The following is a 12,622-nucleotide window of genomic DNA, read 5'->3' on the forward strand; positions in this document are numbered from 1 at the left end:
AGAGATGCTGACAGTCATGTAGTAAGAGTTGCTACGAACCTCAAAATAATGCGACAGTATTGTAGTAAAACTTGCTACGAACCTCAAAATATTGCGACAGTGATGTTGGAAGAATTGCTAATGAACTCAAGATGATGCTAACAGTAATGTAGTGATAGTTGCTAAGAAACTCAGTGATGCTTAAAGTAATGTAGAAAGAGTTTCGAACAACCTCAAAGTGATGCTGACAGTCATTTAGTAAGAGTTGCTAATGAACTCAATTCAATGCTACAGTGATGTCATGAGAATTGCTCATAAACTCAAAATGATGCGAACAGTAATGTAGTGATAGTTGCTAATAAACTCAAAGTGATGCTGACAGTAATGTAGTAAGAGTTGCTACGAACCTTAAAATAATGCAACAATAATGTAGTGAGAGTTGCTACGAACCTCAAAATAATGTGACAGTGATGTCGGAAGAATTGCTAATGAAATCAAAATGATGCTAACAGTAATGTAGTGATAGTTGCTAATCAACTCAGTGATGCTTACAGTAATGTAGTAAGAGTTCCGAATAACCTCAAAGTGATGCTGACAGTCATGTAGTAAGAGTTGCTACGAACCTCAAAATAATGCTACAGTGATGTAGTAAGAGTTGGTAGTAAACTCAAAATGATGCTAACAGTCTTGTGAGCTCCATCAAGACCCAGGCCTCTATTTGTGGTCATGCATCATTGTGGCTGACCAATGGTCCAACTTCATCAGTCAGTCAGAGACATTAGCATTTGTCGGCCTGGCCTGCTGCCAAAGACTAACACTGCTTTAGTTGATTTACCTGTGCAGCCATGTCACGCTCCTCTCTGCCGCCTCCACGGTCAGACGCCAGGTTAAACCAGCCAATGGCGTAAGAATCACTCTCAGAATCTGAAGCGCTCGTAGCTGCAGGGTTTTTCCACACAGCTTCTGTTGAGAGACAAAGTCCATCGCTTGATTAACTCTCACCAACAGAAATGTGCAGTTTTCCACTCAGGACAGCTGCTGCATGCTGCTGTTTGTAAAAAGAAGGTCCAGTGGATCCGTTCAGTTCTACATTATTCAGCAGAGAGATGTCACCATTGAATAATGACCATATTTCCTAAAATTATAGCTCAACCACAGAGGGACCAGGCTACTAGAATGACCTCTGTTTACTAGAAGTGCTTCTCCTATGGTGGTGAACTCCTCAGCTGTCAGTGGAGTCAAATCTGTCTTAGAGAGGCCAGAGGTTCCCACACTGGTTCCCTCTCATCATGCAGCCCTGACAGCTGTGTGTGCTGTTCCAGCGTGTTGGCACCTCACTGATGAGTTTCAGGGTTGGCCCTCCCATCTGTTGCTGCACCTGAGCCAGCTTCTCCTTGGCTGTAGTGCTGATCTGAAGGATGTGACAGTGTTCCTGGCTTTGTGTCTGATGATGGAAGTGGGGATCTGATCACAGGATTTTCTGACTCCTAGATTCAGACGATGTGCAGTGCAGACTGAGTGGTGAATTTGGAGCTGTCTAGTGGATGCTGTCATGTTTGGTGCTGCGTCGCTCACAAGACACTTCACTTTGTTGGTGATGGCCCAGTCCTCCATCAGGCCTCTTTGGACTGGGGCCAAACTGTCAGCAGGGTGACTTTGTGGAAAGTCTTGCACTCCCAACACATTCATTCTCACGAATGCAGTGACAGGTCAGAGCCAAGGGAGCCTCCATGTCCACAGATGTCCACATGGCAGCTGGACTTCCTTTTTCACTCCTTCCCGTTCCTCCTGGTACTTTTTGGCCACCGTTTGTTTGATGGTCTGAAAATGACACCCAGAGTAAATCAATACATTGAAATTACAGATGAAATAAACTGGAGATATCAACGACTGCTTTAGATCATTTCCACACAAACCTTCCTGGTTGGCAAACAAATGAGGCTCAAGGACCTGAACCAGTTCCCTGAACCCTTCCCTCTCAACAGTGCTGAGGGGCTGGCAGTCCTTCAGGATGAAATTCAGCAGAGCCTCATCCAGCATCTGCTTCCTGGAAGCTGGATGGTTAAAGATGAAGGAGAGAAGAAATGAATAGGAATTAATTCTCAATGAAGCAACTGTGAGTCAGTTGGAGAGTGGCTGTATACCTGAGTTCATCCTGGTGGATCTGGGACTTCATTCTCATGCCTGGCCCCATCATGCCTCAGCACTGAAGAGGTGCTTTTGTTGAGATGAGACGCTTCTGTCCAACAAATGCCACATTCAACCTGCAGAAAAGAACATGAGTGCTCAGCTAAAAGTTCCTTTCTTCATGGTGACTGGTGTTTCTTAGTCTTAGACCACCAGGTTTCCAATGAGGTGTATCGGATACGTTGTTGTGTGCCGCTGAAATCCGTCCAATTCCGGCGTTGTTTCCTCATGAAATATGTTTGCCTTAAAGCTCATTAAAGTGTTGAACCACAATATCGTTCACCATAACTGAGTCAACTTCAAGATAACCTACTTCTACATTCCAGTCCCGGCTGCTCCTGTTCTGCTGCAGTCCAGAAAACAACAACCCGATACAATTGGCGCTCCTTCCCACAGCTCCGGCCCGGATCCGCATGGTTCCGCTGACTGACTGTGAGACGCGCTCCCTCCAGAGTGGCACAGCCCGATGGGGGTCCTTATCTGGCACGGGGGCGTAAAACAGGTGCGACTGGAAAGCCTGGTTTATTCTGCGTCGAGGGAACGCGTTGCTCTGCAATTCACCGCCAAGCCGCTAGGGGGTGTGGCTTTGTCTTTGTATTGTTTACGGGGCTCTTGTCGGATTCCTTGGTTTTCTTCCGGTCACAGACAACAATTGTTGGCCATTTGTCAGTCTTTGTAGTGCCGCGAATAATCCTTTCTTCGGCTTGGTCCATTTTTTCTTGAAGCTTTCACCACAGAAACTTTGAAAATGGCGGTGTTGTTGTGCTGCGACTGAACCGGAAATGACGTTCTGAGCGGACCAATTACAGTCCTCGACGTTGACGTCACCACGCGTTGACGCGACACGGAGGCAGGATTTTGTTGGGGTTTGCGTGGACGCGACGCAGAAGCATAAATCAGGCTTTAGTGGTTTCGAATCTCACGCCAAGCCGGAGAACCAGGTCTTGAATCAGTCACGTGGTCACTGCCGGTCGGCGAGGCTTTGGACGTCACTAAATACGTCATCGATAATCGTTTTTCAAAACGAAATCCTGGATCACTCCACTCATCACTACCGCTGCTACCAGGTTAGCGAGTCTGGAGTGGCACAGAGAACAGAGCTTGGACTCTGCTCGTTTTGAAGAAGACGAAGAAGAAAAGAAGCGGAAGGCCTCGGTCTTTGTCTCCGGAAGGCTGAGTGGCGCCGGTAGAACCTCAACATGTGCGCCGCGCAGCTGCTGCGGGTGTCGGTCCAGGAGCGGATCCTCGCCGCCGCTGAAGACTTCCTGCTGCAGCTGGGAGAAGGAGACTCAGCGGCTGGAGTCCCGGTGCTGAGAGCGCTGCTCACCGAGCGGCTGGCGGCGGCCGCGGAGCAGATCGTGGCTCTGCTGGAGGAAACCGTGGCGGAGTACGAGCGGGAGAACCGCCGGCAGAGGTTGCTGCTCGATGCCGTGGTGAAGCCCCGAGTCAGGCTGGACAGAGCAGGTGAGTCCCCCCACACTGACCAGGAGAACCGAGAGACCGCAGTCCTGCCAGCAAGTGTCTCCGGTCTGGTTGTGTCCGTAATCCGGGTCATTGTGCTCAGACCGTCTGAGCAGGAGTGGAACAACGTAGAAGTGTTTCGTAGTTGACGGCTATTCAGTGTTGGTGGAGCCTTAAAACCTCACCTGGCTCGGGACACGCTGGGCGCCATCTTGGCTGCCTCCTGACCAACATGTAGATGGCGCTGTTTGGTTTCCAGGCTGCGTCCTTCCCGCCGTAGTTCTACTGCTTTTTGTATTTGTATGGAAGAAAAAAACAAAACTAAGAAACACGGAGAAACATCTCATAGGTTACACGTTACAAATTTTGTCCCAGCCAGAGTTTTCCTCAATTACTGGAAAGGAAAGGGACATTTCCTGATTGTTATTAATAAAGTAATCTTAGACCTTGGCTGACTGCATGTTGCTGTGTTTGGGTGGGCTGACATTTTTAGCATCAGTACAGGTCACAGTGGTCCAGCACTCACCTCTCATTCTAGAAATGAACATTCTGACTAGCAGATGTGATCATGAATGGACAAAACCATTCAGCAGAGGGGACCAGTGACCTTTGACCTGGGTGACCCAACGTTGATCCAAGCATCTGAAGCCAGCGTTTCTATTCCCAGTTTGCTGACTGGTCGTCAGTAGCAGGACGTCTCTTTTCATTGAGTTGATTTCTGTTTCTGTCTGTTGCTCCGCTGTTTCAGAGTCAAATGAAGAGATTTCTGATGTTGCTGTTTGTGTCCTGCAGATGTGGAGCAGCTGCTGGTGATTAAAGTAGAGGTTCCCCCTGAGCTGCAGGACCCAGAGCCCCCCCACATTAAAGAGGAGTGGGAGGAGCTCTGGACCAGTGAGGAGGGAGGGCAGCTTCAAGGGCAGGAGGAGGCTGATATCACCACGTTCCCCTTCACTCTGGTTCCTGTGAAGAGTGAAGGGAACGAAGAGAAACCTCAGTTCCCACATCTTCATCAGAGTCTAACTGAGGAGAACTTGAAAGAAGAGTCTCTGAGCAGCAGCCCAGTTCATCCTCTGAAAACAGAAGCTGATGGAGAAGAGTGTGGAGGACCAGAACCAGAACCAGCCAGCAAGGTAGATCCAGATCCACTTGTACAACCCCAGACTGAAGACCAGATGTCAGACTCTTCTGAAGCTGAGACTGAAGTCAGTGAGGATGATTGGGTCAGACCTGATAACACGGCCACTTCTGAGCACAAGGAACCCTTTGGCTCAAGGAGGAATATGCTTCAGAAATTGAGCCCAGGACAGGAAGCGAGTCATTGCAGCTCAAAAGAACAAAAACTAAAGACTGGAAGAGAATCAGAGATCATCAGGAACGTGACCTTTGGTCCTTCTGAATCTGAGACAGAAGTCAGTGAGGATGAGCGTCCCTTTAGGTGCTCAAAGTGCAGTAAAGGTTTTAGTTACAGAAGGAATTTGGATGTACACATGAAAACACACACTGGAGAAAAACCATACCCGTGCTCAGTTTGCGGCACAGGGTTTTCAGAAAATGGATATCTAAAAAGACACATGAAGAGAACACATACTGGAGAGAAACCATTCCCATGCTCAGTTTGTGGCACCACATTTGCAGAAAAGGCAAGTGTGAAAAGACACATGACGAGAACACATACTGGAGAGAAACCATTCCCATGCTCAGTTTGCAGCACAAGATTTTCAGAAAGGGGTTGTCTGAAAAGACACATTAGGAGAGCCCATACTGGAGAGAAACCATTCCCCTGCTCAGTTTGCGGCACAAGATTTTCAGAAAGGGGTTGTCTGAATAGACATATGAGAAGACATACTGGAGAGAAACCATTCGGCTGCTCAGTGTGTGGCAAAACATTCTCAGAACAGGGACATCTGAAAAGGCACCTGAACGTGCACACTGGGGAGAAACCATTTCCCTGTGCACTTTGTGGCAAAAGATTCTCACAAAAGGGAAATCTGGGAAAGCACATGAAAACGCACACTGGGGAGAAACCATTCCCCTGTGCATTTTGTTGCAAAAGATTTTCAGAAAAAGGATGTCTGAAAAGACACATGAGGAGAACACACACTTGAGAGACATTTGTCTTGCTGAATTAGTTGCAAAAACTTCCTAGATGAGGAAAACATGAAACAACACAACAGAAAAATGTCCTTTGTCCATTCTGTGTTGGTGTGACTCAAACTGAGTAGATAGTGCAATTTATCATGGTCGTTCAGACCCAACTTGGAGGTTCTGGTTTAAGAAAGCGTTTTTCAGATAATGCAGCAGGAAATGAACTCAGTTAACCTGACATAATGGAGCCATCATTGGATATGACGGTGAGGGGGCTGATCTTATTTTCTCTGAGGTCACCATGGAAAGATCCACCTGGTACCACTTACTGATCTTTGTATTGACGTATTGATCACTGATCAAACACTGAATTATCTTTGAGTGTCTTCAGACTATCTTACATGAGTGTATGTTATTGTTACGATGGTTTCTCTTCCTGGTTCCTGTCAATACATGTGCAGCTGTCAAGTCTTTCATCACTTGTTGGTGCAGCCTGATAATAAAGAATTACAAAAGTCCAGCCTAGATGGAACTCATACATGGAGTTTTAGACAACTGCTGGCCTTCATCCAGCTTTATTGATAAATATAATTGAGTATCATCTGTGTAACAATGGAAATTTATGGACTGTTTCCCAATAATATGACCTAAAGGAAGCATACATAAAGTGAAGAGTATTGGCCCCAGCACTGAACCTTGAGGAACACCGTGTTTAACTTTGGTTTGTATAGAAGATTTATCATTAACGTCTACAAACTGAAATCAACCTGATGAATACGATTGAAACCACTTTAATGTTCCCTGAATGCACAGTTTAATCGTAATAATGGTACACTTCAGAATTAACGACAGCACATATACATTTGTTGTGTATGTACGCTGAACTTGAACAGTCCGTTGTCCCAATGGAGGCAAGTGAGAGTGAGGCCTGCAGCCAGACTACAAGGTTGGTGCTGCCACCCCAAGGGAGGTGGAGAGGGCAGAGGCAGGGGTCAGGAACACACGGGGGAAGGGGAGGGGAGGATAGTACGCGCCATTTACGTCACCAAGGCAGAAGGAGTTCTCCTGGAGGATAAACAATGGGGCAGCCGATAAGGAAGCTGTGGGTTTGGGCGGAGGAGCACACATTCCAATCTGTCTTCTCTTTCAGTCCAATCCAAATTGTAAAGTTAAATTTCTGGTCTTCAACATCACTCTCCTCTTTGCAGAGCGGCCAACTGCTCCGAGATGGTTTCCATCCTGGGTTTCAGTTCAAGAGTCTGTTGTTGCCCCGCTCTGCCAACCTCAGTCATTGCGTTGTCAATGACTGAGGTTGTGTGAGCTGCACATCACATCAAGTGTTGATGCCCACCAAGGGGTGTCTTTTTAAAAAGAGGAATATTACGCCTCCATTTCACACAGACGAGACGGCAAATTTGGCACATTTTCTGTCTAAAAAGGGCTGGAGAGAGATGGAGGTGAGGGAGGAGAGGAGACAGAGAGGTGGGGAAGAGAAGAGAGAGAGACCAGACATTATGTTTGCTGCTCCATTTTGATTGTTGCTCTCCAGCTTCAGCTCAATAAAAACCTCTTCATCACATCAGTCCCATGTGGAGCTGCGTTGTTCCAACAACACTGAGCTCTCAGCTCATAGCAGTTCTACAATAAAGGTTCCAACACAACGTTCCATTGATCCATGAACAAAGCAGGCAGTGAGACCATGATGATGTCACATCTGTCCACTGTCCAGATGTCAGAGCTGAAAATGATAGGATGCCATGTTCCCTTCAACAACAGTCCAGCAGAAAGCCACCATGAAGACCTGAGGAGAAGCAAGGCAGCTCACCACAGTCAGGAACTCCCAGTCACCTCAACAAGGTTTCTGTCCACTCACGTTCAACCAGACCAGCAGATCACCTGCATCCCCACTGCCTCACCACCAGAGGGCAGTAGAACATCAACCATAGAGGCTCCCACTGAGGAATGAACACCACCAGCAGCAGACAGCTCTCCCTCCCTGACAGCATTTAAAGGAGATGAATGATGGATCATCAAACTCCACCATTCACTGTGACTCAGGGCCACTCCCTCTGCTTTGACTCTCTTTGATTGTTTGTCTTTGTTTTATTCAAACAAGTTGTTCCTCCTCTCTCTCTTCTTGCTGCTCTACCCCCCCCCCATGTGATGTCTACTACCTCCTCCTCCTTGATGACACTCATTGTGAGGTCTCTTCATCAGCCCTCCTCTGCTTTCTGAGCCACAAACAGTTTTTCTGAGTCGCTAAAACCCCGAACTCCATCTTGAACCCAGACTCTCAGAAGCCTGACCACATTTACTGAACTGGTCCCTCTTTGGTGAAACCATCACCACGTTTCTGAAGGCTCTGAATGTCCTGATGCTGATGTCATTCTGCTTCCTCTGACACAGGCAGGTTTGGTCCGTTCTGTCACTGTGACATCAAAGACTAAATTCTGAGATCAAGAAGAACATTTACAAAACATGAACAAAACGATGACAGAATTCTTTGTCCTCCTCCATCACCACGATGCCATCGATGGTCCGTTACTGTTGCAGTGCAGTAACATCATGAGTTGTGTCAAACCATCTCTGTCAGCTCTGCCAGTGTCTGGAGTGACGTCTCCAAGGACACTTGCTGCCAGGACTACAGAGGAAACATCAACATCTGTTTGCATCTGGCTTCAACTGTACTTTTCCTCTAGGTTCAACTTTGCTAGGTTACAGTGACTTGTGTACAGAGTAGTGACTTGATCAGCTGGTGGTGATGATGTAGCTTTAGGATGCTAACACAGTTGTTACTCAGGGCATCGCTGGTTGTAATTTAGAGTCCAATGAGAAACGCTCAGTCTCAGATTCCAGCTTATCAGTGGGTTCTTTGAGGGTCAGAGACTTACATACAAATATAGTAACCAGTTGAAACACTTCCTGGAATTTTAAGAGGATTGAATACAAACAAGGAAGCGCGTAAGACAGAGTAATAATACCAGTAAAGCAATGAAGGCATATGGAGGATCAGACATGAATCACAAGATTTATCTGAGACTCAAGTGGACGGCAAAGGTAGCAGGTGAGAAGGTGTTCAGGATGAAGGGTCAGTGACCTCCAAACAAAGAAAACTCCTGAATGGAGGTTGAGCAGAGTCTGAGGAGTCAGGTGGAGCTGGCAGTGAGACAGGAGTTGAGGCCTGAACAGATGCAGCACTGGTCTTTGTCACTGTGACAGCACGACAACCAACAGGACCTGCTTACGTTCTCAGCTGGATTGTTCTCATCAATGTACGGAACCTCTCCAACGACCTGGTGGGGGGACGGCCTACCAAGCCTCCACCTCAACGACCGTGGCTCCCACTGGGATTCGCGATGCTCTTCTCAGGCACAAGGTGGTTTCTCTCCACTGGTCAGGATGGAGATTCAAGGCTCACGGGAGGTCAACAGTATTGTGACCGTGAAAAGGGGGAGAGGAGAAGTTCTGTTTAAAGTTAAAGAACAAAGAAACAAAAAAGTAAGCAGAAGAGAAAGAAAAGGGGAGAGACGGACCAGCAGCTGGAGGAGCTCACGGAAAAATAAGAAGCGCTGAAGAGCCTGAACCCAACCCAACTGTAACGGATGGTGTCGTGACTATCATAATAAACTGGTCCGCCGTGGGGGGTGACCTTTGACCTGTGTGGGGCTGCTGGCCAATCAGCACCCTTTGCCGTCCTCAGTACTTCTCAGATATTCCTGTATTAAACAGGTAAACAGAAGGCAGTCATGCATCCCTCAGATCCTCTACAGCAGGGGTTTTCAGTTAAAATTCTCCTGGGTCCAGTTTTCAAACCTCTTCAAGCTTGGGTCTGGAGGCCTAGCACAGTTTTTCATGACTGCTGATTTCAGTGATAGGCCCACGCCTGCATGTTAGCCAGCAGTCGAGCTGTGCTTTATGATCCAGGGGCATCTTTAGCCGATGGAGGTAGACTTTAAGCCTGTTGTATCAGTGTCTGTTTGGTCAACAATGAACTTTCAGATCGAATGAAGTCGCCGACATTTCAATAATAGTCGCTTTTATTGTCTGCTTTTTTTCCACATTAACCTTAAACCTATTGTCCAGCAGGGGGCAACATAAAGAGAAGAGTGAAATGAAAATGGATTCAAAAATACTCAGAATTTACTGGCATTTGACTGCACGTATATGACTATGTGAGTGTGTGTGTGTGTGTGTGTGTGTTTTGAAGACGACTTCTTGACTCCATTTTTGTTGTCACTCTTCTCAATTTTCAGTTTCACTCATTAAAATGAAGCAGCTTTGACGTGTTTACTTCTCTTGTACGTCAACAACTTTGGTCTTTAAGCTCCTGACAAACACACCACACGTCACTCACTCTATAGATTAAATCTGCTGATAACACAAAACACGTGACCTTGTGACCCTGCATGACGTTTTGCTCCAACTTTCCAGAACTAATAGGAGGAACAGCATGGACCGTTCTGAGCAAGAACTCTGACATCACCATCATCATGAACAAGAAGGCAGTAGGACTCAACTTCAACAAATCTGAAATGTCCCCTTAAGCTCCTGCTACTTTGAACTGATGCCTAAACCTTCAGTTTCCATGCATCACTCAGAACCTCTCACAACCCCAGAAGAACAAGCAAAGGTTTGGAGCAGTAAAGCCTTCAATAATGACATCATCATGTTTGAGGGTTTTCTTCCCTCAAACTGTTTCTACCAACACAACAGAATCCTGGAAATATTTCAGGTGTTGACCTCCCAGCAGCCTGAAGGTCAAGCTGCATTATCTGTTATGTTGCTGAGCAGAGGAAGGAGCTCAATGGTAGAGCGCTAGCTTAGCATTTGAGAGGTGGTGGGATCGGTGCCCTCGTTCTCCAGAAGACTTCAGCTTGTTCTGTTGTTGAGCTCTGATGAAACCACTGACTTTGAACCACACACAAAGTGAAGGAGTGACTTAAGATTGATGGCACCTGAGGAACTTCTAGGTTTCCTAAAATCAACTGGAAATTCATTCACCAGTTAAACAGTGACTCTACCAGAGGGGGTGTAGCTCAGTGGTAGAGCGCATGCTGAGCATGTATGAGGCCCTGGGTTCAATCCCCGGCATCTCCAGCTGGTCCTTTGTAGCCTTCATCTTGTCAGCTAAAGTGATCCTTAAATGTGACAACAGTCGATTAACTATCAGAAGACATCTTCTACATGTTCAAGGTGGGCGAACTTTCCACAAATATTCAAAATTACTTTTGAAAATGAAAACATAGATCAAACCTGCCCTGTCAATCACCCACAATGGGCGGATCGTCCCACTCCCTATCAGGTTCCCCACTCCGCGACCCAGGAGGCTCCCTCTCCCTATCAGGACTAGAAATCCATTGGGGTCTCCCTGCTCAGGTAGGAGTCCTGCCCACAACGTTAAGCTGTTGATGTTCTAGAGGAGACAACATCTGATCTTTGTTAGATCCACCAGTCAAAGGGTTTCTTTAAAGGCTGTAGCAGCTGAGAATGAGGAATTAATAACCATCTTAGTGAGGACATTTTGAAACATGATGACATTTTATTGACTTGTAGCACTGCAAAAATCATCTCCCCGCCAAAAACCCTCTTCTCCAACTCTGTACTCAAGTTGTCTCCTCATCAGGCACCACAGGATCCAGGACGTTCAGTCAAAAAAATCATTAGTGATTTTAAAAATGGCCATCAGACACAAAATAAGACTTCAAACAGGTTTACAATTTTATTTGATGTTGACACATTTTGTCCATTTTGCCTCCACTCTGTCCTTCATCCCATCATTTAACATCAGGACTGCTCCCAGATCAGCTCCATGACCTCATCCCTGCACCAGAGTACCGCCCAAGTTCATCAAGGATGGCCAACATGAGCAGGTCTAGATTCACCTCCATCTTTGGAGGCTGTTGAATTTCCTCCTGAGGACCGTCAGGCTGTTTCCTTACTTTGCTGTGACCCAACAGCAGACAGCAACAAGGACTGTGGTGCACTTGGTAAAACCACCATCTGGAGTCTGGAGCAAGATGCTGATGTGATCCTTTGATGAGTTTAGAATCAGTCAGAGATCAAAGACTGAAGCAGGAGATCAATGCTCAGAACCCAGAGATCAAACACAGAATTCCGACATCACACATAGAATTCAGACATCAAACACAGAATTCAGAGATCAAACACAGAATTCAGACATCAAACACAGAATTCAGAGATCAAATACAGAATTCAACGATCAATCAATGTGAGGAACCAGCGTCTCATGTGAAGATGCTTCTGAACTCATGAAGTGAAATCCTACCATATAGAGATAAATGAGTCCAACTGGACCTGAACAGGAGAGAAATAAAGGAGTTATTGTTATGTAATTGTTATTTATTTCCAGGCCAGGTGAGGGTTGGATTTTGTTCATTCATGTTGAAGTGAACTGACAGTGGGACTGAGGACCTGGGCTGAAGTCCAGCTCACTGCTGGTTTAATAAAACCACCTGATTGTTTTTCCTATCAGCTCTGATCTGATGGAAGAAACAAAAAGCCAAACTTCATTCGTCCGTGTCCAAACTCCACGTCTGTTGATGTGCAGCACTCCAGTTATTTGTTTCTTTCCAGACAGAAGCAGGTTGGTGGAGGAATAAAACCTCAACAGTGAACAAACAGCAATGAGAGAAGTGAATCCTGCACTCAGAGAAGTTGTGTCTGCACTCGCCAACCAGGAAACGCGTCTATCTTCTGTGTGACTGAGGCAGCTGCTGAGAGCTGCGTTTCTCAGCTGTGTGGGGGCGGGACTCTGTGTGTGATTGACAGGTCAACTGTCTGCCAGACAATGTTGTGGGGCACAAACACAAAATGCGAGGTGCCATTTCCATTCTGGGTCGATCAGCTCTGGGACTGTTTTGTCTTTTGAATGAAGAAATGCATTAATTTC

At 46.4% G+C, this 12,622-nt stretch overlaps 1 non-coding gene across 1 annotated transcript; it reads left to right on the forward strand.

Annotated features, from left to right (window-relative positions):
* Positions 1-10,737: 10,737 nt before the first annotated feature.
* On the forward strand, positions 10,738-10,809 carry trnaa-agc (transfer RNA alanine (anticodon AGC)). The gene has a single exon. It is a non-coding gene; the product is annotated as a tRNA-Ala (tRNA).
* The last annotated feature ends 1,813 nt before the right edge of the window (positions 10,810-12,622 follow it).

The sequence above is a fragment of the Aulostomus chinensis genome, chromosome 1 (assembly GCF_037954235.1).
Source record: "Aulostomus chinensis isolate RoL2024-O1b breed Wild chromosome 1, RoL_Achi_v1.0, whole genome shotgun sequence".
NCBI classification, from domain to species: domain Eukaryota; kingdom Metazoa; phylum Chordata; class Actinopteri; order Syngnathiformes; family Aulostomidae; genus Aulostomus; species Aulostomus chinensis.